At 52.6% G+C, this 23377-nt stretch overlaps 1 protein-coding gene across 1 annotated transcript in view; it reads left to right on the top strand.

Annotated features, from left to right (window-relative positions):
* Positions 1-23377, top strand: part of TRIM24 (tripartite motif containing 24) — a 1617419-nt gene that overhangs the window by 1208175 nt on the left and 385867 nt on the right. The gene's annotated exons all lie outside the window — the stretch shown is intronic.

Here is a 23377-nt window from a genome sequence, read left to right as displayed (position 1 = left end):
CGCCTTAGGTGCCAGGCTCATGTTGGACACCTGTCCTGGCGCCTTAGGCGCCAGGCTCATAAAGCTAGACATGTGTTAAAGTGTTTTAAGGTGCACTTACCTGATGCAGACCATGCTGCTACATCCAGGCCCTCTTGAGGCCTGAATGGAATTACTTTACCTGTGGAACTACTTTCCCCTGGGTGTGGTCGGGGAAGGGTACATACCTGATCGGTGGAAGGATACATTAAACCACGCCCGATCAGCAACTCATGCTTCGCGTTCTGCTCCTCGCAGCTGGACGCTCACCGTGTCAGCTCCTGCTTCTGGACTTCAGCCACGCCTGTCAGCATCCTGGGTCACCTGCTAAGAGAGAATTGGAGAGAACGAAGACCTTACTTGCTAAAGCTGCATTACGGAGACTTCACACCGACGATCCTGAAAGGGAAGACATCATTTTAAAAGCATTTCGCTTCGATCGCTGCAGCGCTGCATTTCACTCACCTTTCCTGGGCACCTCCATCTTCAGCAGCGATCATCCGGATCCGCAGCCACTTCCCAGAGCCTAGAGAGAAAAAGACAAGAACACTAGGTGAGAGAAGGAAGGGAATAGAAAAAGCTCAGTTTCCTTCTAAGACTTACATGTTGGGTCATTCCCATTTCATTTCGGGTCCTGCCGCTTCCTGGCATTCCGGACCCCGGCCCCTATGGGGAAAAAAGACAAAGACATTGAATGAGCGAATGCAAAGACATTACCCGAACGCTCATCCAGAACTTACCTGTCATTTACTGGAACTGCACGTTTCACTTCGGGTCAGCGCCATATCTCCGGCATTCCGAACCCCGGCCCCTAAGGGGAAAAAGACATAAGCGTTAGCGCTTTCTGCAATAAGACAATGAACATTATTATTAAGCTTGAACTTTTGAACTTGCTACAGAACTCTTACAGCGCCTTACCTGAATAGTTAAGCTTATTTGAACTCCCATCAAACCTCAATCCAGTGAAGTAACTGGGTTTCAACGCGCCCCTGCATCAGAAGCAGGATGGAGAACTCATCCTTCCAGACCCTAAGGTGAGACTTCACGGGGAATCGAGGAAGGGTATCGTGGAGGGTTGGAAGTGAGTGGGAGGCTTGAGCATTATTCCGTCAGTAGGTAATACTCCCTTTTCACGCACAGGGGAATATTCCTGCGAGCCAGTGAGTCCATCTTCAGAGTCCTGCGCTTCACCATAGAAGAAGCATCAGCACTCGAAGCCAGACCTGTGCCTCCGTGGGAATCAGGTGAGCGTGACAGCCGGTTCTGTTGAGGAGGCAAAGAGGGGGACCACAGACTGCATTCCCTCTGGTACCGGATTTTCCGAGGTTCCTCCATTGGAGGCTAATTTTGAGACTGGTTCAAAGATGTCAACTAAACATCCGTGACCACCCAGTACCGGCTCCGCCGAGGATCCTTGTAAGGCTAAAGTGTTACTTAAGTCCCCTGACTCTCCTGAGGAGGCAATTGCCTCAGCTACGCATGTGACGCAGTTCTCTTCAGGTGGCGTCAAAATGGGGGCCCAACCTGCGTGGCCTATGGTGGCCATTTTGGATACCTCCCTTACACCTAGGTTCGCAACGTCTGGTGCTGGGAGCATTCTTTTCGGCAATAGGAACCCGTTCCGCCCTTCCTTGACCGGCGTGCGTGGGCTCTGCTGCCTCATACCTACTCGCTCCCTCCTGCTTTTGCTCCACTGATCTATGTGGACCCGGCCGATGGCGGACCCTCCTAGCACCCATCCTCCTTGTGTTCGGTGGGTAGCTCCCTTACGAGCGGTTTCTTCCTCTTCGACACCTAACCCCTTGGCTGAGGATGAGTTTTTTGGGACGTTTCAGATGCTCATGCACTCTGACCCTATGAGGACATATTTCAAGCGTCTTTTCACTCCTGTTGCACCATGGCCCCTGCGGTTCCGATTGTTTTTTTTTTGTAAAACCTGAGGCAGTAGGCGTGGAGGACCAGTCTCCTGTTCCCGCCTCATTGGGATGAGCCTTAAGCGGATGAGGATGGCGATGAGCAGCCCCGCTTGTTGAGAGCATTCCATGAACGGGAGGGGCTTGTGTAGCTCTGTCACCAGGGATTCTCCTGAGGTGCTTCAAGGGCCTAATGGGCGCACCAGAGGGTTCCCTGAGGGTCCCTCAGAGGATGTGCCAAAAAAAACAGACGTGGTTCCGAGGTTCACCCTTTGGGTGCTAAGGTTCAGCTCAGTTCATCTTTGGCTCTGGATACCGGGGTTCGCCCTGAGGTCCCAGTTTCTGGTGCTTGTCACAGCGAGCCACGGCTCAACGCCCCTCTTGAGGGAGCTATATGTCCTGGGTTAAAACCCAAGGTTCTTCTAATTACAATACTGACGGTAATTAGAAGGTTCCTGCCGTTAGGGTACATTCCTCAACCGTCCCACGCTCAGGGTTGTGGATTCTGTCGAGGGGGCAAAGAAGGTGATCGGCAACAGGCCTTCCATACCGGCTCTGCCGAGGTTCCTCCATTGGAGGCTAATTCTGAGTCCATTCCTGGGATGTCCACTAAACATCTTAGATCTGCCAGCACCAGCTTGGCCGAGGATCCTTGTTTCAAGGCTAAGTGTTTGTTAAGTCCCCTGAGGGGACAGTCGGTCTCATTTTCTCCTATGACGCAGTTCTCTTCTGTTGATTAAATGGCGGTCCAACCTCCTTGGTCCACGGCAGCCATTTTGGATACCTCCCTTACACCAAATTTCATGACGACTGGTGCTGGGAGTGTTCTTTTTGGGTCTGAGCAGCTTTTCCACACTATGGGGACAGCAAAGACCCGTTTGTAGGTCCTGGCGACAGCTTCAGCTAAAGCCCCTTGTGCACCGAGGTCAGGGTCCCAGACTCAGTCCTTCTCTGGGATCAGGGGGTTTCAGGATCACTGTGCGCGCCGATCTGAAACTCCTGTTGGTGCCCCGCCTTAAGCGGCAGCGGCAGGGTGGTTGGTTTTTCTCTCGGCCATCAGCCTCCTCTACAGGGACAGGTAATCTCTCTGCCTACAAATCACCAAATGATATTTTTTGTCAGTCACACTACACTTCGGTGGGGGGGACGAATCTGGTCTCATCTGGAGGCGTGGCTAACCATCACCAAAGACTTCTGTGGTTTGTCCATCGTTTAGGTGGGTTTTCACTTGCCTTTTCCTCCTACGCCACCCTTCAAACCTCTCTTCTGATGGATCGAAATGCCCTCTCTCAGAGCAGAAGTACAGAAACTTCTACACCTCATGGAGCAATCGAGGGGCTAGTACTGCTGTCCTTTCACAGTCCTCAACTAGGCTGGTCTGTGCACTATCTTCAATCTTTCCGAGAGAAATTCAAGTTGATCACGCCCTGCCAAATAAAGTCCTCTCTTCGGAAGGGCCATTGGCTCAGTGTGGTGGTCTTCCAGGATGCGTAAATGCACATCCTGACTGGAGCCCACATATGAAATATCTGCGGTTCTCTGGAGCCCGCATATGAAATATCTGCGGTTCTCTGTGAGAGCAGAACAAGTCAGTTTTGGGTACTCCTTTTGGTCTCGGCTCAGCGAGACGCACCAGGTACTCCTCGGAGGGGCCCCGCATCGGTCTCCCAATACCGGAACTTCTTCCAAGGTTTCTCATTTGGAGCTAGGGCTGACCCCAGTTCAGCTATGGTTTGTGATGCCAGGGTTCGCCCTGAGGCATCTCCATCTGGAACTAGCTGTACCGAGTCTTGGCTCGAGGCCCCTCTCGAGGTGGCTATAAGACCAGGGTTAAACCTGAGTTTCCCCTGCTTGGGGCTAAATCGGTCACCAACAGAATTGAGTCACTCATCGAGGGTCCTGGCTGTAAGGTATATCCAGAAGCCTTTCCGCGTGCATGGCCGTGGTGATACCAGTTCTGTTGAGGGGGCGAAAGAAGATGATCATGTACCACAGACCTTCCAGTACCGGCTCTGCCGAGGATCCTCCACTAGAGGCTAATTCTGGGGAAGCCCCTGACGTATCGAGTAAACACCTTAGATCTGCCAGTACCGGCTCTGCCGAGGTTCCTTGTTTCAAGGCTAGGATGGCATGCAAGGCCCATTACTCCCCTGGGGACACAATTGCTTCACTTGCCCCTGTGACGCAGTTCGCCTCTGGTGTGTGATAATGGCGGCCCAACCTCTGTGGGCCACGGCGGTGTATTGCTCTCCTCTGAAAAGTGCACGGAACTACCATAAATCACCAATGCAATTATAGAGCAAATACTTCAACCCAAAAACAGACACAATAATTCACAGCCACGCACACTTTAGAAGATATTCAGCTCTTTACGGCTATTTATTCAAAGCTTACAGGTACATAGAAATAACTCATAAAACTCACTTGGACATAGATCACAGAAAACATAAAGAAGTCAAAGAAAGAATACATCACCGTGGGCGTAACTTAACAAAACTTCATCTCGCCAGAAGCGGCTGAAAGACCCCGATAAAAGCCAGGCCGAGAGCACAACAGCCCATAGGAGTGTCGGACCGAAGCGTCCCCCCTCCGACTGAGGTCTTTGTGCTTATCCCGTCTGACCGTTGAGGGTTTCCGCATATATACCCTCCTCAACAAGGGGTGGCAACTTCTCGAACCTTCTGGCAATGCGCTTGCGCATTGATGGGTGACCGTTGGTTGCCAGCTGGGTCAACCGACAGTAACCTCAAGGAGCAAAGCGCTTCTCTCTCCTAAACGCCCCGGAAAACAATTCCATAACTCATCTCAAAACCTTGGCGCAGGCATAGCAAACCAAAACAAACTTGGCTATCAGGTACCAGCCGGCACCTGCAGATCTTAGCTTTCCCAGCGCCGTGTCCTTGGCTGAGAAGGCCTGCATTCCAAGCCCAGCAGCGAATAACGTGGAAAACATGTTTCGCAAAGCAAGTGTAGCTTTCCACTGAGGCATGGATAAATATCCATTATGGCTCTGAGCGCTCCCAGAATGCACTGCGCACCAGCGCCATGTTTTAGCTCAACCATCACAGGCGGACATTTTGAATACCTCCCTTAAAGTGAGGTTTTACATCAACAAGCAGAGCGATAGACTCTCCTCTCTTGTGGATCTTGTCGTACAAATCTGGGCTGGGCCATCCAGTATATTGTTTGGCTCCAGGCTCCACACATCCCGGGTCACCTCAATGTGATCACAGATTAATTCAGTCGCAAGTCAGCATCGGTTACGAGTGTGGGATGAACAGCAATATCATCTCAAACTTTTTCCAGCAACGGGGCACGCTGGAGGTGGTGGTCTTTGCAGCTTGTGGGTCAACATTAAAGCTTATGCTTTCCCCTCATTGCCTCCTATCTATTGGTCGCTCTGTAAGCACATCGAACTGTTGCCAAAGCAGCTACCTGGGCTTTCCCACCAGCTTTTGGTAAGCATTACTGCTTAGACCTGGGCTCCAGAGCCGATGCTCAATTCGTCCAGGCTGTTCTTAAAACGTTTTTCAGTAAGGAGGTTCCATCCACCTGTATTTCCTGTGAAGAGTGCTTGCTAATCTCCCAAAAGTATGGAGGAAAGGGGACGGGGCGTAGGAGTATAACAAAGTTACTCACCGTAGTGACTACCTTACTCCTAGTCCATAGTCCCCTTTCCTCCATACGCCTGCTCGCCGTCCCCTCTAATAAGTATCCTCTATTATTGCTTAAAGGTCTCAGACCTGGCGATGCGTTGGGTGAAGCTAAGGAGGGCGGGGTTACGGCCGCGTGCGGTACCCCGCGTAAAAAGAGGACACATTTTTCAATTTGATGCTTTTTTACAAAAGTGCTCCGTTCCCGTCCCACTGGATGGAATGTCCAAAAAGTATGGAGGAAAGGGGACTATGGACTAGGAGTAAGGTAGTGACTACGGTGAGTAACTTTGTTATTCCGTCCCATAGACGCCATATCATTTCCTCCCAGATGTACTACTATAAGGTCTGGGGGGGACATCTCCTTTTGCCTGGGCATCGCAGATGGCTCCTCTGAGCTGGTGAAGGCGCAGTACCTTTCACCAAACCAGTGGACCGAGAGAGCATCCCTTCGAGACCCAGATGTGTTTGGCCCTCTGAAATGTCCTGCAGCCCTTTGTAGGAAAGTGCCCGATAATCCACACAACCCTCATCCTCACTAAGAAATGGAAACCTGAAAATCCACCATGAATATGGCCAGACATACAGTTTATCAATTAGCACAGATGTTGCTTCTTCACACACTTCCTCCAATCTCACATGCAGCTCACATGTGAGAGAACAGTAGGTCATTACGTAATTGGCTAGCTTAGGCGTTTCCTCAGGCCTAATGCAACCAGAACTCAGTCTTGGTGTCCACCCTCCAGACTGAACACATCCAACTGATTTCCTCAGCACCACACCTACCGCTAAGAAGCAGCTATAATGCAACAGCCACACCAGCTGCATACATATCTGGTGCGCCCACGCACCATACGACACACTCTCTCTCTCTCTCTCTACTGACTTGAACTGCGGTTCCCGAGTGCATTCAACCTAGCAGCGCTTTGAGGTCATACCAGTGATATATAAGGCGCTATATATTTGCAGGGATCGCACAACGTGAAGTGCCAAAAAGGACAAGCTATCTCGTCCTGGGCACTGCAATGGTAATGCTAAGGAACGAGATGGCTCGTCCTTGGCACTTAAGGAGTTAAAGGCCTAATGAATATTATTTGCGTACTTGCCTGTCTAACTAGAATTATTGTGGTGCTCTGTGTGGACACATTGGAGCCAAAGAGCACTCGCACCTCTCCTGAGTCTAAGCCTTGCCACTCTGCTACCTTACCCTGAATGTGTTTGGCTATACTTCACTGTCTTTCCTGTTCACCATAATAGGTTGGTCTCCCAAAATCCACCCCAGGGCAGATTTTGGAAATCCATCTCAACAGTAGCCATATGTGCTTCTGAGGGCAGCAAACCATAAAAAGTGTTGCAGTGATGGGGACTTCAGTAGAATGCTCTCTAGTCACAAACACTAAGTCTAGAAACTATGGGAGCCTGCAAATATATTGGGACACCCACAAAGTTAGGGTGCAAGAACCTCAAAATGAGAATTCTGCCTTAACATTGCATATTTTCTTGAATCCGCATATGTGCAAATGTGTTTAACCCCTTTTTAGTTTGGGCTGAGTGACACATAGATTCTATGTGTTTGGTTGTTTGCCCACCCGTTGACTGGCCATTGCCATGCTAATCCCTATGGCCATTCCCACCCAGATCCTACTCCTCCCCACCCAAAACACCTCATGGTTTTTTTCTTTAATGAAGCCTTATGATCACACTTTGCACTCAAAGTGCCTGCCAGTGTTCTTTCTCCAGCATGGGGTCTGGCATGGATTCACATGCTCATGAATATTCCCCGTCGTCAGACTGGGAATCCTCGGTAAAGAAAAAACCAGTATCAGTTTCGTTTCTGATCTGTCTTTCGTAGTAATAACCAATCACTGGTCTCTGCGTCATACTGACCACAGCCAATGACTGCCCTCTACCTAAGCACCTCCTCCGGCAGCCATCTTCAGATTTTTACCGCACGTTCATGTGTTGGGATCCTCGTGCTATTGCTCTCGAGCGTTAGTGCTATTTTTCGCGCTTTTTCACAAAAAAACTTCGATTCTTTCGGTCAAAAGAGCCTCAAGCTCCACCGATCCTACATCCGATCTACGGGGACCCGTGTCGGATTCATCTGTGCCCCTCAAGGGTGAAGATTTCGTCGAGCTACACTTCGGAGGACTCCAGAAGCTTCTCAGGCCCGATCTCAGAGATGGCCCAGGAGAAGGGAAGCTCGACGCCCGGAAAGCTGTTCAGGGTCTGCCCTGGATGCCAGCTGCAGAACGTCTTCAAGGAGGACGAACACTCTTTCTGCCTTTACTGCCTTCATGAGGACAAGACGCACGTGGAGAAGGACTGTGCGTTTTGCGGCAACATGTCGGAACGGACCATGAAGGACCGCCATCAACGTCTCGCCAACTGGCTGGAGGGTAAGAGCCCGTCTGGCGAGAAGAAGAAGAAATCCGAGCGGTCTTCTAAGACCTTTGAGGGCGCCCCGGCGACGGGGGCCCAACATAAGGCCAAGCACCGCGAGTCCGCTGGCACCGGGAGCGCCGAACGGTCGGGCTCTACGGGCGCCAGGCAGGGCGCACCCTCCCCGGCTCCATCAACCACGAGCCAACGCTCTGGGTCGGGTAAGAGGAAGGCCGAGCACCCGGCGAAGCTCCTGGAGAGGCCCCGGTCGAGCTCTAAGGCAGAGGAGGAGCGTGGCAGTGCCCCCTCCCTCAAGGATAAGGCGGTGAGCGCACCTAAGGTGGTGAAGGCCTTGATCCATCCGACCAAGCCCTCTATCGAAACGGTCGCGGCGGCCCTGGCTCAGCCTGTGGTGGCTGCACCAGTGGTGGCGACCTCAGTGCCCAGAATCTCCCTGCCTCCTCGGAGGGAGTCTTCCTTTGTGCCCATCGATAGGACCCCCGTGAAACCCTCCGTGGGGAAGAAGAAGGGGGGGCAGGGCGTCGTCGTAGATTCGGCCTCAACCTCAGAAGAGGAACTGATCGAGGTTTTAAGCCACGGCCTAGGCGTGGAAGAAGGCCAGCCCGTCGGAATGGACCCCGACGCAGGTGACGACGACGACATCGTCGAGGATACCGACGGGGCCCCTGCTCGCCCGTCGGATTCCCCTCTGCCAGCGCCGCAAGACAACTCGGCGGCCATTTTGTTGGCCATACAGTCCTTATGCTCCGAGATAAGGACGAGGCTACCGTTACCGACGGAGGAACCTCTCCCGTCGGGGGATCCAGAACCGGGACCTTCTGGTGTTCCCCCTACCAAGAAAAGAAGGATCCATCCACCACCTCCTTTTCAACCGTCGCGCCCCGTCCAGCCCTCCTCCCCGTCCACTCGAGGGGATGACACGGGGACTGACACGGCAGCGACGGGTACGGACGACGAGGCATACGACGAGGATTTTCCGTCGTCGCCTCCCACCAGGGCTTCTCCGCCCGACGAGATCGGATCTTTCCACTCCATGATCTCCAGGGCTTCCGAGCTTTTCCAACTCTGCCCTGAGGAGAAGAAAAAGGAAGGCTTCCTTTATCAGCGGCGCGAGGCCAAGAGGAAGACGGTCCTCGCAGTGCCTCTGTTGGACGACATTTGGGATGAGGGCCTTTCCCTCCTCAAGAACCCTTCCACGACGCCAGCGAGAAGAGACCGGTACGAGAAAAAGTACCGGGTCCCGGACACGGCCCCCCTATGCCTCCGGGCGCAGCCTACCCCGGACTCCGTCGTCTCCGCGGCAGCCAGGAAGAAAGCGGGGGGGGGTGCGGCCTCCACGTCGACTTCCCCGCCGGACGGCGAGGGAAAGAAATTGGATGCTATGGGACGTAGAGTCATCTCGTCGGCAGCGACGACGATTAAAGCGGCCAACGCCTTGGCTATCGTGGCCCGCTACGACAGGGAGCTCTGGTACAAGATGGCTCCCCTGCTGGATTTTCTGCCGGACGACAAGAGGGCGGAGGCCCTTGAGATCCTGCAGGAAGGTGAGGTGGCTTCGGACCACGCCATCACCGTGGCGACGGACATCGCCGACACTGGGTTCCGCCAGCTGGGCAACGGCGTTTGCCTTCGACGTCATGGATGGCTCAAAGCTACGGACTTTCGGCAGGACGTCCAGACCAGAGTCCTGGACATGCCTTTCGACGGGAACAACCTGTTTGGGAAGACAGTGGACGATTCCCTTCAGGCCATCAAGGCGGATACTGAGACGGCCCGGGCCCTTGGAGTCCTGCAGCTACGACGGACGCCCTTTCGGAGCGGCGGAGGCAAGGGCGCCTCCAAAGGTTCCGGCGGCGGTTTCGCTTCCTACCGTCAAGCGGCCCGCTCGTCGTCGCAAGAGGCCTACAGAGGACGAGGCAAGTTTAGCGGACCCCGCCGTCGTCGCCAAGGAGGTCAAGGCGGCAAGGCCGCGTCCAAGCAGGATTGAACCGGCCGTGGGGTCGGGCCCCCACCGAAGCACCCCGGTGGGAGGCCGGCTGGCGGGCTTCGTCAGCGTGTGGGAGTCCATCTCCACCGACCGTTGGGTGCTGGACGCCCTGGCCCGGGGCCACGCGCTCGAATTTCAAAGAAGGTGCCCGCGCGTCCCCCCCGTGGCCAGGAAAGAACTTCACGTCCCTCAACTTCTCCTGGAGGTAAAGGCGATGCTCAGAAAGGGCGCCATCGAACTCGTCCCAAAGAGGCTTCGGGGCTCCGGAGTCTACTCGCGATACTTCCTCGTGAAGAAGAAGACGGGAGGATGGCGCCCCATCCTGGACCTGCGACGTCTGAACAAGTTCATCAAGGCGCAGAAGTTCCGGATGGTCACCCTCCAGCACGTCCTGGGTCAGCTGGAGGAAGGAGACTTCCTATCGTCGTTGGATTTGGAGGATGCCTACTTCCACATTCCCATCCTAAAGGGGCACCGAAAATTCCTCAGATTCGTGGTCCAAGGGCGTCATTACCAGTTCAAAGCCCTTCCCTTCGGACTACGGTCGGCACCCAGGGTTTTCACCAAGTGCCTCGCACCGGTGGCGGCGCAGCTGCGCCGCGAGGGGATTCACGTCTACCCCTACCTGGACGACTGGCTCATCCGCGCCAAGACGAGGGAGCTCGCCGTGGTCCACACGGCAAGGACCGTCCAACTCCTCACGGACCTGGGATTCTCCGTGAACTACGCCAAATCCCACCTGGTGCCCGCGCAAGTCGCACTGTTTCTGGGAGCGAGGCTCGACACAGTGTCCCTTCTGGCCTCCCCGTCGGAGGAGAGGACCAGGACCATCTTGGGCAAGGTGCAACGGATGTTGGTGGCCGACGCGGCCAAAGTGAGGTCCATCAAGTCCCTCCTCGGGATGATGTCTTCCTGCATCTACCTCATTCCCATGTGCAGGCTCCGGATGCGCCCGTTGCAAGAATTCCTGGATGCGCGCTGGATCCAGACGACGGGCAGCTTCGAGGAAAGGATCAAGCTCGACGAGAGTTTCCGACGAGCGATACGGTGGTGGGGCACCCGCGCGCATCTGACGGCGGGCATGGACTTCCAGACCCCAGCCCACCAGGTGACTGTGACCACGGATGCCTCCCTAGAAGGGTGGGGAGCGCACACCGAAAATCTGCACGCAAGGGGACTCTGGCTCCCGACGGAGAAGTCCCTGCATATCAACGTCCTGGAGCTCCGTGCAGTGTTTTGGGCCCTCAGGTCCTTCCTTCCGTCCCTCAAGGGCAAGGTGGTGAGGATCTTCACCGACAACACCACCACCATGTTTTACATCAGGAAACAGGGCGGAACCAGGTCCCCAGCGCTGTCCAAGGAGGCGCAGGACCTGTGGCATTGGGCCGTCGCCCAAGGGATTCTTCTGGTGCCGTTTCATCTGGCAGGGATAAAAAACACCATCGCCGACTCACTCAGCAGGGAGCTGCGCTCGTGCCACGAGTGGGAACTACGGCAGGATCTGGTGGATCGCCTCTTCCGACGGTGGGGCACACCCCAGATCGACCTGTTCGCGACGGCGACGAACACCAAGTGCCGGAGGTTCGCCAGCAGGTTTCCCCAGACGAGGAGCATGGGCGATGCTTTCTCGTTCCCCTGGGAGGGCCTGTTCCTCTACGCGTTCCCTCCCTTGCCTCTGCTAATCCGGCTCGTCAACCAGCTCAAGAGGTCACGGTGCAGGATGATCCTCGTCGCACCTGCGTGGCCGAGGCAGATATGGTTCCCGGACCTTCTGGACTTGTCAGCGTCCCCGCCGATCAAGCTGCCGGCGGACGCGGATCTACTCTCCAGGGAAGGAGGCGCCATCCTCCACCACGACCCGAAGTCGCTGAACTTGCAGGCCTGGCTCCTGCAGCGCTAGAGTTTGGAGGATACGACATACCGGCCGATTGCAGAGAGGTTCTTGCAAAGGCCAGGGCGTCCTCGACTCTTAAATGCTACGGACACAAATGGAAGAGGTTCTCTGTCTGGTGCCACGCACAGAAGATTAACCCTCTACGGATTACGGCTCCCCAAGTACTGCCGTACCTGCTGACGCTGGCCAAAGCTGGTCTGGCACACGCGTCCATCAAGATTCATCTTGCTGCGATCTCCAGATACACCAGAACCACGGGCCGGACGTCCTTGTGGTCTCATCGTCTGGTGAAAGAGTTCATGAAGGGACTGTTCAGATCGTTCCCGCCGGTGAAGGCTCCGGCCCCGGCGTGGGAGCTCAACGTGGTGCTGACCAAGCTCATGGGACCTCCGTTCGAGCCTCTGCACTCGGCCCCGTTGAAGTTTCTATCGTGGAAAACAGCTTTTCTCGTGGCCATCACCTCCGCACGACGAGTGGGAGAGATCCAGGCCCTTTCCTGCAAGGCCCCGTACTCTTGACTTTCCACGACACGAGGGTAGTGCTCAGGACGCACCCCTCCTTCATGCCCAAGGTACCGTCGGACTTCCATCTCAACGAACCCTTGGTGTTACCTGTGTTCTTCCCGTCGCCTTCGTCGCCGGCTGAGAGGACTTTGCACTCGCTGGATGTAGCTAGAGCGCTGAAGTTCTACGTGGACCGCACGAAGGGTTTTCGGAAGACGTCACAACTCTTTGTGAACTTTGGACCTGTCAATCAGGGGAAGGCTCTCTCGAAGGCTTCCATCTCCAGATGGCTCTCCGGCTGTATCATGTACTGTCACCGGTTGGCAAACAGACTGCTGCCTGGCCGTCCGAGAGCCCATTCCACCAGAGCGATCGCAGCTACCACGGCGTTCCTATCTGGTGTGCCCCTGCTGGACATATGCAGGGCTGCTACGTGGAGGTCGACGCACACCTTCACGAAATTCTACTGCGTCGACCGGGATTCCAGGGAGGAGTCCAGGGTCGGCCAAGCAGTGCTGCGCAACCTGTTCGCCTGAGGTGAGCCTGGTGAGGAGGTAAGATGCTTAATGTTGAGTTAATGTGATGCTTAATGTTGAGCCTTTGCCACCTCCCGTGGTTGTGCATGTGTGTACTGCTATGTATTCTTTATTCATGAGCATGTGAATCCATGCCAGACCCCATGCTGGAGAAGGAACAAGTTACTTACCTGTAACTGTTGTTCTCCAGCATGGGTCTGGCATGGATTCACATGCGAACCCTCCCGCCTACCCCTCTGCGGCTCTTCACTTGGTCATACTGCCACTTCACGTGCTTCCAAATCTGAAGATGGCTGCCGGAGGAGGTGCTTAGGTAGAGGGCAGTCATTGGCTGTGGTCAGTATGACGCAGAGACCAGTGATTGGTTATTACTACGAAAGACAGATCAGAAACGAAACTGATACTGGTTTTTTCTTTACCGAGGATTCCCAGCCTGACGACGGGGAATATTATGACGGGGAATATTCATGAGCATGTGAATCCATGCCAGACCCATGCTGGAGAACAACAGTTACAGGTAAGTAACTTGTTCCTTCAATGCAGTCTTCTGCAAGTTAATGACTTAATTGGAATTTTAAACCTGCCACTGGTGTAATAAAAATGTTGTAGCCAGGTCTGCCTTCAGCCACTCGATTTATAAGCACTCTGCGTGTCCTTCACTGAAGTCCTGTTAACAACAAGCATTGGCAAAGCCAAGTACTCACAGCATTTTGCACCTTCTACCATCAATAGCCAGTTAATACCACTGCAGCAGTTCCTGTTAAGTGCCTTTCCCATGCCTACACAAACGGCCAAACTGTTGGCATTGCCGATGCTTGTTTTCTTTATTGATGTGTTTCTCAATAGTTAGGAAAGAAGTAGCACACACACACACCTAGAGTAAGGAAATCTTCACCTCATCAGGATTTTGGCATTCTAAGTCTTTGCACTCCTTAATTCACAACACCCACACTGCTATCCCCTTTGAGCATCAGCGGTGTTTCAACCTTACATATTTTTGGGATACTCCTATAAATCTGGGTATAGCTGGCCGTGGCACACATGCATATGGTCAGAACCATGTGGTGGGTGGGGAGAGTAGTGCCTCTTTTATCAATGAGTCTGCATGATTTGACATAGCTTTACCTAGTCTTAACACTGGTGGTGACATTGCACAACAAGTTGTGGAGTAAACCAGGCAATGACTAGGAGTGCTTTTGGGAAAGGATTTCCTACCTACTTCTGTAGGACCCCCCAGCATATCCTTCAATGTCTTGTATGATGCAGGGCTGATTTCTGGGAGCAAGTTTTAACTCACCCCTAATTCCTGGCTCAACACCCTTGTTTTATGGTCAGTCCTTAGGGCCGCCAGTGCAGGGGTATCTTCTGTCCTCCTTTCGTATCCTTTTTTCTGGTGCGCAGTACTACCCGGATATGGGGGAGTACTGCAGTTAATCATTGCTTTTATTTCATTTTACTGTTTCAAGCTACACTTTTCAGTGCCAAGTTGTAGGGGTACCTCTTTTACCAATTTTTGGGTGCTTTTTACCACTGAGTACTACTGTAGTGGCCCAAGATGGTTGTACATTGTATTTTCAAGTCCTGCGTTTTGTTGTTCAGCTATTTGGCTGTCTTCCTTGTCGGGTAGGAAAGGGGCATAAGCCTGGGAAGGTGGCCAATGTGGTGTGGAACTAGTTGCAACTGGGTAGCCGGGCTGCCTGCTACCAATGCACATTTCAACCAGTCTAATGTCATGATTGTTGGGCAGTTACACAGGGCTTCTGGCTGTCTAGGATAGAACAGCCCTCCCTTGTTTGAATGTTGCCAGTCCTTCTATTGGTGGACAGGGATCACCCCCAGCCTCAAATTAAGATATTCGATCTGCAACTATTCTTCAGTAAATTACAGGAGTCCAGAATTCAACAACGAAGAAATTGCATATGCACTCCAGGGGGACTGCTGCTGAAACCTCTGTTGTGCAATCTAATCCACCCCCTGCCAAAGCTGTACCTCTTCTGTGACGGGTGAAACCTGTGCCTAGTGTGCATCTCTTCTTTGGACTAGTGAGAACAACTATCCCTGTCTTGGTCTGCTGGCATTGTCTCCTCGATCTTTGAGGTACTGGGTCTGCACCCACTGTAGAATGAGCAACCCAATTATATGGCTCTCATCTGGCCTTTGGGATGTGAACTTTGTCGGCACACTAGTCGTGTGACTGGAATCTCATTGCTTGCTGTTGCTGACACAGTCCAAAGGGGGAAGCTTCCTCCTGCCCGAGTGCACTGGTCATGCCACCGCATATTTGCTGACCCATTGTCTTTGCAACTGCATTTTGATTCTTAACTCCTGCATCTTTAAGGTCTTATCTCACAAGTTCATTAATTGTTTAAATCTTGATATCCAGCCTGGTACAACATCTGCAACTGGATATCCGAAAAGGTGGCAGTCACTCCTGAAGAGGAGACTCTGGGACCAAATCTATGAAGGCCAAGGACCCTACTTTACCTGGTTGTTTTCTTTATTCATAGTTTGAGAGGCTGGGTGCATGCCTGTTCAGATGCCCCCTGTGCTTGTTCTCCCTGGGTTTGAAGTCCAATTCTGCAGCTGCCTGGGCCTGACCATTGGAGGAGGTACCAGAATCTGAACACTTCTCCTGGGGTCGTCTGGGGCATTGGGACAGTTAGCTGCCCCTCACCTTTAGAGAAATCCAACTTCTCTTTATTATGAATTATTGGGCACACGCTAGGGTTGCTTCTTGCATCAAATCCCTTTTTGTTTTTAGGAGAGAACTGTAGGTACTATTGCAAAGTATCCTTTTAGCATCCAAGAGCTGGCTTACTTGTCTTTAACTCTGGATAACTTGATTCTAGCATACGGATTGGACTTGTGGAGTTTAGCTCCCAATATGTTGGTTTGCAAAGGTGTATAATAATAGAGTATAGCCGGGAATCTACGCGACCGACAATGATAATGTGTTTTTTATATAGCGTCTTAATCCAAAGCGCTTTACAGAGGACATATATGCATACAATATCACCCAATCGAAATTGGTACTATGATGGTGGGGGAAAAAGAATCTGAGGGACCCCAACGCATGGCAGACCGTGGGTACAGTAGACTTCACACCAGGGATATTATTACAACGCCCCTAATCGACGTCCCTTTTGGAGTTTCGAAAACAAGTCATGTACTACTCCATGACTACCACTAGATGTCGGCCTATGCATTGCATGTTAATCTAAGCAGATACAAGCATCAGAAATACGATTACAGGGAGTAATTTATCCCATATTTATTAAACAAGAGTGTGGGAACCCATCTACTGAGAACAAACATAGGTCAAATATCTTGTTCTATGGAATTTCCTCAGCTCAGGAGGAAGCACAGTGAGCCAGGGGTCCACGCATCGATTACCCTGGGTTGCTTAGAGTGAAACCCCAGATGTGGACCCCTTGCTCACTGTGCCTTAGAAAGGCTCAGCTTCACCTCACTGAGGAGGCCCAGCAAGGCCAAAACATGCGTCTGGGGTTGCGGCTGGTACTCTAGATCAGAGAAGAATTGCCTAGCATTTCGCTGCTGGACTGCCCTTGTGGGTGGGACCAGACTGATATGCAAATGAACGTCTCCTCTGTGAAGGGTGCAGTGAGCAAGAACGTGGTTGTAGACCCTCCTGAGTGGGGAAAAATGCCACAGAACACAGTATTTGACCCATGTTCATTCTCAGTAGAGGACCTCCCATACCCTTGTTTTATATTTGCTAGCATCTTTTTCTCTAATTCATATGTCTTGTTCATTAGGTATTTTGGTACTTAACGTGTGTGAACATTCTAATGCTCTTTCAAGCTCTAGTGTGTAATGTTACGTTGCACCACATCCTTGCTCTCCTGAGTCTCAGCCTAACTGTTAACAAGAGAGAGTTAAGACTTGTATCAAGCATTGCAGGTCCACTAAGGTTACCTTCCCAGAACCCTAACCAGTTCAGAAAAACCTCCTGACAAGTGCGCATATTACTACAGTTATTTCATCCCATGTTATATGATCTGGCTAACTGCATGCATACAACCCACCAGGTGTAAGAAAGAGAGGATAGTTGTTCCTTTACAGTTACAAGAATAATATTGAAGTGAGAAAATGTAGATATGGAGAAATATTGATGAGAAATAGCAGTGGATACTGATGTCCTCTTAGGGACATTGCAGATTGCATTAAACAGCCTTTGGTTGGGCTAATGCCAGCGAAGAGAGAGCAGGTTGTAGACTACAGTTATGATGTCAGGCTTGGTACTGACAAAATGTGAAATTGTAGAACTGTGAAAGTGTTTGAGCCCATTTGCCATGAGCATTTGATCAAAGAACATGATAAAGTGGGCCAAAGCCAAGAGAGACATCCAGTCATGTAAAGAGGAGGATGGCACAGTGTACTCTGTATGGGACACTTTCTTGGAAGAAATGTGACATTTTCCGGATGCACTCTTATGTCCCGTCTCTTTCCTCCATACTGCATGGGCGTCAGTCGCTAGGGACGGGAGACCGAACCTTTTTCACCAGAAAAGATCTTCTTCCCCTTTAAATTTAGAGGCGTGTGGGCATGGGCGCATGCGCTCCCCTGACTCTTCCCACTGGTGCCTCTCCTCATTCCCCTTTTCCGCGTCGACGGGAACGGGACGATTACACCAGCACTCCTGGGTTTGGCTTCGGCCTTGTAATACCACACGCTCTTCCCCAGATACTTTCTTCTGTCTTTTTGTCTGTTTTTATCAATCAGGTACTCGGTCCTCTGGCGCCACGCTCCTCCCTGGCGCATGTCGACTTCAGCAGACTTCAGCAGGTGTCCAGCCTCAAGGGGCCCTTCCCCACGTCCGATACCCACACTCTTTGCCTCCCTTGCCTTGGCCCCACCATGGCTGGGAGGCCTGTACTACATGTGACACGCTTACACCGCACGCTCTCAAGAACAGACTAGCTCGGTGGAGGGAGCTCTTCGAGGAGTCGCCTCCAGAGGACTTGAGGGACTTCATCAGACACAAGTCAAGGCCCAAGAAAGGGCTGCTTTTTTCCAGCACACCCTGCAAGGGCGACTTCTTCGGAAGGAAACGCTGGAGCCGGGAGGAACCAGTCAGGGTCTCGCACCAGCACAAGTACCAAGGCTAATTCAGCTTCCGGCCGCAGGGTCATCAGATCCTTCCGGAAACAGTGCTGAGGGACAGCAAGGTTCTGTTACCGGGTTAACACCCGAGGTGTTATGCCCTAGTACCGGCCAGATGTCCGAGGGGGAGCCTACACGCAGCACTACCAGCGATCCTGCCGAGGACACTACGCCTACCAGGCTCCGTCCTGAGGCGCAGGGTAGGTCTCATGGTCCACCGCCAGGAGTCCTGGAGGAGGCTGGGCCCAGTAAGCCAAGCACCACGACTTCGGCACGTGGTATGCAGCTCGACAAGATGGCTGCCCCGCCAGACAAGATGGCAGATCTTCCAATACCACCTTTCGCAGCGGAGCAGGTGGGTGAACGAGTCACAAGCTGGGACTGGGGGTCAACCAGGTACGTGGCCTACTGCTTATCAGTCAGCAGGGCAGGCTTACCATGCAAACATCTAGACTAAGTACTCAAAGGCCCCAGCAGCCACCCACTACCCCCATCAACATCACCTGCTGCCCCACCGGCCTGTGAGGACCGATTCTTTAAAAAGTTCCTCACCCTCATGAGATCTCAGATGGGGGCCATCCTTTGGGATGTCATCAGGTACATGCTCCCTCCAGCCCTTCCGCCTGCGCCCATAGTCATTCCTCATATGGCTCCAGCGCCACCGTATCTGGTGCAGCCTCCACTGCCCTTGCCGGCTCCTTCGATTCCGGCTTCCCTGCCTCCCACAGTTCAGGCAGTTCCACACCATCCTACACCACAACCGCCGGCTCCGGTTCCAACAATGCAGCCTTCGGCGCCCAGCACCCCTCCACCAGCTCCGGACCAGCCTGACACCCTGGTGGACACTGACAAGGAGGAGGACCCTGACACAGTCGTCAGCCAAGGCCTTCCATGAACGGCTTTCTGGTTTACTAACCTACGCGGAAGGAAGTAGACGCTCTGGCTAAGAAGGGATGGCTTATGCCCCACTCGGACCAGCCTGTCAATCGGTCCTCGATGCCAATTATAGGCAGATGGAGGGGGATCCACTCTTTCTGTCGGCACACCCTCAACCACACTCTTCAGTGATCGCTGCTGCGTCACTCTACTCAAAGCCTCAGTCGTCCTCCGCAACATCATCCTCTTTACTGCTAGGCAAGGAGGAGAAGATCTTGGAGGCTTACGGAAAAAAGCTTTATTCCAACGCCTCCCTGCACCTTCATCAATCCAACGCGGAAGCCATGCTGGCTGCTGTTAACCAGAGGCTTTGGCGGGAAATAGCCGACTTCCTCCCAGAACTTCCAGTGCAGAGCCAGGCACGCTTCAAAGCGGGACTGGTGGAGGCCAAATCGGTGGCACAGGACATCATGGAGTTTGCCGTGGCCCACATCGACACCTCTGGCCAGACCATATGCATCGCCACGGACATGAGCACGATGGCCTGGCTTCGGGCTTCTAAATTCAACCCAGACGTCCAGGACATCAACGCTCTGACAAGGGGGAGGCATTTGGCAGGTTCCGGGGCTTCCAAGAACTGAGGTATAGACAGCCTGACCGTTCCCGGAGTCAGCACCGGCACAAACAACAAAAGGGGGTGGGGAGAGCAAGGGCTTCTTTCCGTCCCCCTCCTCTGCAACTGCCTCAGAGGGAAAGAAGGCATGACGCGCCCCTTCAGGTCCATGTGTCTCGGGTGGGGGGCAGACTTGCCCTTCTGGCACAGTTTTGGTGTCCGAGGTTCGCTGACCCCTGGATCCTTTCAGTGGTTTCCACGGGGTACCATCTACCGATTCCTCCCTCCTCTCCCCCACTCCCACAGATTGGGACAGCAACTCTGTTGACGGAAATTCAGTCGCTCGTCGTGGGCCAGGCAGTGGAAGAAATCCCAACCTCCCAGAAAGGCTTGGGCTTCAAATCTGCGATTTTCGCCATCCAAAAGAACCAGGCTAACCTGAAAGTTGTGTTGGACCTCTCCATCCTCAACCTCTCACTCCCTCTTCAAAAATTCAAGATGGTTACGCCAGCACTAATAGCGGAGGGACTGTGCTGGAGAGACTGGATGTGCTCCCTGGATCTGAAGGACGCTTATCTACACGTCCCTATTTGGCAGCCTCATCGCTCTGCCATTTCCAGTACATTGTTCTTCCTTTCGGCCTCAACTTAGCCCCCAGGGTATTTACCAGACTGATAAATGCAGTGGCGGCCCTCCTTGGTGCCCAGGGCCACCACGTCTATCCATACCTGGACGACTGGCTCGTCTGGGCGAGATCTCTGGAGGCGGTGCACCATACCTCCTCTGCGCTTATGACCACTCTTCACGAGCTGGGATTTTCTATCAACCACAAGAAGTCGCAGATGCAGCCTACTCCGAGCCTGACCTTCCTGGGCCTCATCTGGGACACGTGCTCTGAGGTAGTTTTCCCCTTGGATGACAAGATCAGGGCCATCAAGGGGGCCGCCATTCACTTCCTCGTTCGAGTGGTGACTTTGGCCTGGTGGTACCAACATCTTTTGGGTATCATGGCAGTGGTTCTGCTGGCTGTGCCGTACACGAGACTCGGGATGAGAAGATTACAGCTGCACTTCGCAGCTTCATGGAATCTGGAGCAGGGCTCCCACGATGCGCTGGTCAGCATTCCTCACTCTCTCCACCCAGACCTCGACTGGTGGTCCAGGGACTGCACCCTGAGGACGCGCAAGCCCCTCCGGCAGCCGGTCCCTCAGGTTAACATCACCACAGATTCATCCCTGGAGGGATGGGGGGGCCCACCCTGGACAACCACAGCATCCATGGAGTCTGGTCCCTGCAGGAGTCTCACATCAATTGGTTGGAGTTGAAAGCTATCTGGCTAGCTCTCAAAGCTTTCCTGCTGCTCATCGGGGGCATGGTTGTCCTCGTCCAGACAGACAACTCCACCAGCATGTACTATGTCAACAAGCAGGGTGGCACCAGGTCCCCTCCAGTGTGCAATTTAGCGGTCAGCATGTGGGAATGGGCCCTGGCGAACAACATCTACCTGATTGCCATCCACCTTCCGGGTAGTCCAATCTGGAGGTGGACAGGCTCAGCAGACTGGGAGCAGACAATTACGAGTGGCAACTGAACGATCAGGTTCTGCTCGGGATCTTCAGCAGATGGGGGGCATCCTCAGGTGGACCTCTTCGCCTCCTAGGCCAACAGGAAGTGCCAACAGTTTGCGTCATGGCAGGGGCTGGGCCCCGGCTCTCTGAGCGACACACTCCAAATACAATGGAATGGCATGACAGCATATGCATTCCCACCCACACCACTGGTACACAGGGTGATCTGCCAGATAAGGGAATCAAGTCACCTCCGCGTCATTCTGATAGCTCTGTGGTGGCCTCTCGGACAGACCTCCCATTCACCTACCGCTGGGCCTAACTCCCCTCCTCTCGCAGCAGGGGGGTTGGGGGCAGAGTCATTCACCCCGCCCCACAGAAATTAGCGCTTGCAGTGTGGTTCCTGAGCAGGTCACACTAAAGCACCTGAGCCTGTCTCAGGATAACCTGGAAATGATCCAGAACGCTAGGAGCAAGGCCACTAGGACCCAGTACAAGAATAAATGGACTAGGTTCTGTTATTGGGCGGACTCTAATATAGTCTTACCTACCTTCTTCGCTAATCCGAAGGACGATGCACAGAGGGTCTTGCACTGTTTGGATATCAGGCAAGCGCAGAAATTCTATCTGGACAGGACCAAGGGCTTCCGCAAGTCAGACGCTCTGTCACCTTCGGCGGGTCAAGGCCCGGTTATCAGGCATCCAAGGCCCAATAGCAAGGTGAATGGTTTCAGCCATCAAGGAGGCCTATGAAGGGCAGCACAAACCACTACCGTCTAACATGCACGCCCATGCTGTCAGAGCCAAGGCCACTGCCATTGCCTTCCAGTGGCAGGTCCCATGGCAGGTTATCAGCAGGACGGCCACCGCTTCGGCCTTCTGTAAGCCCTACTGTCTGGACGGCGGCTCTAAATCAGACACAGAGTTCGGGCAGGCGGTTCTAAGGATCTTGTTTTCTTAGGAAGGGTCTCCTCTCCACCCTGGGGCTACATTCAGTTGTAATCACCCATGCAGTATGGAGGAAAGGGGATGGGACGTTAGAGTAATTGAGTTACTCACCGTAGTGACTAATGTACTCTTAGTCATTCGTCCCCTTTCTTCCATACGTCCCTCCATCCTCCGTCCTAATAATACTAGTGTCATTAGGCAATGTTAATATTGTCGACGCGTCAATGGGGACTGAGGAGTGGCACCGGTGGGCGGAGTCGGGAGCGCATGCTGCCAGGGCCGCACCCCAGCGCGCCTCTAAATTTAAAGGGGAAGAAGATTTCTTATGGTGAAAAAGGTTCCATCTCCCGTCCCTAGCGAGGGACGCACATGCAGTATGGAGGAAAGGGGACTAAGGACGAAGAGTAAGTTTGTCACTACGGTGAGTTACTATTATTTATACCGCCTTGAGTGCTTCAGTATTGTTAGGTTGTTTTTATTGAAACTTGCACCCCTACTAATCAGTAGAAGCTTTTAGGCAGACCTTTTACTGGTTGTCTATTGAACTGGTCATTGTTTTGAATGTGATGCCATGATATGGTGTACTCTTTCTGATGCACCATTCAATTCCAACAGAGTGACCTACATGTGTCTAATTGTTCACTATTAGTATTTTGAATTGTTCCATGTAGACTGTATATGTGAAAATTGGGAATTTGCAGAATACACATGTCCTTAATCGGAGGAAAGACTTGTGGGGTTGGCTCTGGGATTGAGAGACACTGTTCCAGAGGACTGGGGTAGATCCCAAGAACCATTGATATTGAACCTGGTTAGTTCTGAATTTGTGAATTTTTAGCATCACGTTCTTTTGACATGCATTTCTTATGCCCCTTCACGTCTCCTCTGGGATTTTGAGGAAATCAGTTATGTATGGTTGTTCATGTATATGAAGAACTTTGCAGAGAGGTAGCCTATCTAGAATTTAATTCTGGTTTTGATTGAAAACAGTGTAAATCTTTCAGTGATGGGTGGAATTGGGGCAGAAACAACAGTGGGGCGACTTACTGAAGTACTGTCAAAGAACTGGGACATGAATGCGTTGTTGGTGGCCTGTAAGGATGTCATTTACAGGGTTGATACATAATATGAGGGCCTGACTTGCGTATGGGAAGCCAGTGGGCATGAAAGGCTTTATTATTTTTTATGCAGAAGTAACTGAAAATGAGCTTATTTTATGGGTTGTTTAACATGGGTTTTTGTAGTGAGATTAGGGTCTGCTAGGTGTTGGTTGAAACATATTTGACTAAGCACAAATAAGCAGGTTTCTGTTTTCTATTGATGAAGTTTGAGGACAGTCCT

The sequence above is a fragment of the Ambystoma mexicanum genome, chromosome 12, assembly GCF_040938575.1.
Source record: "Ambystoma mexicanum isolate Mex_15411 chromosome 12, UKY_AmexF1_1, whole genome shotgun sequence".
Classification (NCBI taxonomy): domain Eukaryota; kingdom Metazoa; phylum Chordata; class Amphibia; order Caudata; family Ambystomatidae; genus Ambystoma; species Ambystoma mexicanum.
Note: the sequence above shows the minus strand (reverse complement) of the source record. Positions and strands in the feature narration are given on the sequence as shown.